Below are 2,396 nucleotides of genomic sequence, written 5' to 3'. Positions count from 1 at the left end.
TTTATTTAGTTTTATTGTGCTTGCAAAATTATCCGCTCATAGCCCGTTTAGTATAGTCACTGGCTGCGTTCAGCAGAGAAAACTGCTTTGCAAATGTTGTAGAAATCTGATTGATGTATGCTTTTAATTTTTACGGCAGCTAAAAATATTTACCTACCAATTAAATTAACGAAATTTGCAACAGTTCCAAAGCAGCGTTCTCTGCTGAACGCAGCCATTTTCAATTCCCTTCAATTTAGTACATATCAATGTTTCTAAAAGACTAATAATTAAGTTTTATTAGCAACTTTAAATATTATATAATTTTAAATAATTAATTTTTAAATAGTCTTTGGGAGTATATTTAAATATTAAGGATTACAAAACTAACAAAGTAAATCTTGTTCTACAAAGAATAACGTATAAGATATATATTTTTAAAAACATTAATTTTCACAGAAATTACTTTTTTAACTTTCCTATTAACAAATTGTACTTCTATTACAAAATATTATCTACATTAGGCGAATCCATGTCATTCGCATCAAATCAGATGAGAAATGATCTTATGTTTTTTAAATTAATTAAAACTTTTTTTACATGAAATATACATAAAATAAGGAGATTTCATGTTTATATTTTTTGTTTGTTTAAAATATTTTTTTACAGAAGTTATAAGAAGTTATACAATTTTCATGAAAAATAAAAAAGACGTTAAGTATAAAAATTAATACCTTTGGTTATACTTGTCATAGAAGAATCTTCGAAAGAACATTTTAAAGCTAAGGAGTCAATTTTTTTATACAAATAATTTAAGTTACAAGAAATTACAAAATCCAATTGTTATAAGCAATTGAAACGTTTAATGATTTTTTTCACCAAAAAGTACATTTTTTTAATTTTTAAAATAATATTATTTTATTCATTATTTTATTCTAAAGGTATACCTATTTTTGATTTTATGGAAAAACGATAGATTCCTAATTTTTAATGACTGAGACGCGGCGTTGTGTTCGCGTCTCTAGCTCGATCGAAAATAGATATAAATTAAAAGTAATATGTCGCGTAAAATAGTGAACAAAAGCTATTCACATTATCAGCTGAGTGTATAAACGGACACATGCGGATATCTTTCCTTCCATTGATTAAACAATCGATCGCTTATTTGCCTTTTATGGAATATGAGATAAAACTCTTGTAGTTTAGGACATTGTTCGAAAATAACGTAATATTTATCAAGTGTACGAAGTTTCACATTCTCAAGATATAACTTTTTCAAGTGCCTGCACTGTGCTAGTAATTTCAACTTGTGAACAGTGAGGACAGTATAGAACAAATAAATTTCTTGCAAGTGTTGATAAGAAGAAAGTAATCTAAATAAGCTGTTATCAGTTACTGGGTATTCGTGTCTGTAACAAAAATCATATAATTAGTACAATACTTTAATTGCAAAGAGAACATTCATGTAACTTTTTGAACACACAAATTCCAATAAATAAGAATACAATAATATGTATTTTAAAAGAAAATATAGCACACACACTTACAGAAAAAGATGCACTTTTCGTAAATTCTTACAATCAGCGAGGGCATTAATACCTTGTGATGTAAGACCACGTGCGTACAATGAATTTATCACTTCCAAGTCACGACACGAATTTCCCAACTCTATTACAACTGCGTTTATGTTTATAAAGCGTCCCATATCTAACTCACGCATCCGTTGATTTTTTTGCAGTATTTTACAAAAACGTTCAGTTTTTATACATGTATTATGAAGGTTTAAGCATTCCAAACCTTTCATCTTCTCGAGATACGAAAATCCTTCGTCGTCTATACCATAACAACGACTTAGATCCAGTTCTAAGGAAAATATGTATTGGTTATATGCAAATTTACCCATAATCTTAACCTTTACAAATCACTATAAGTTGAATTTCATACAGAATTTTCTGAGTTTATAAGTTATGAAACATTAATGCTTGAACAACACCGGCATTAGCGTTATTCAGTGTACACCGCAGAAAGGTTGTTCGATTGGATTTTGTACATCATGTAGCTTCAAAAAAAACTAATGTAAATATATGAATAGACATGTTTGTGTGTGATTTTATTAATAAGATGTTGCACCGTTTTAACTTGTGTTTAATCGATTTAACTTGTGTAATACAAGATTCAATAGAGCATTCGAGATGCCGAACATCTACAATGTGTTTAAAAAAAATGTCCCATATTTGAGAGCAGTGCACATAGGAAAAATAAGAAAATAAGCAAAAAATGTCAAAATAAGAAAGAGTCCAGTAAACATAGGTCCTAAATCAAATACTTGTTATGATATATGGGCCAATCTTCATCATATACTAAATGTTCTATGTGGTTCCCATTTATTGTCACACATTTTAAAGTAAAAAATACAC

Source organism: Temnothorax curvispinosus, unplaced genomic scaffold (assembly GCF_003070985.1).
Source record: "Temnothorax curvispinosus isolate PA1 unplaced genomic scaffold, ASM307098v1 QBEX01010285.1, whole genome shotgun sequence".
NCBI classification, from domain to species: domain Eukaryota; kingdom Metazoa; phylum Arthropoda; class Insecta; order Hymenoptera; family Formicidae; genus Temnothorax; species Temnothorax curvispinosus.
This window is presented reverse-complemented; position numbering follows the sequence as displayed.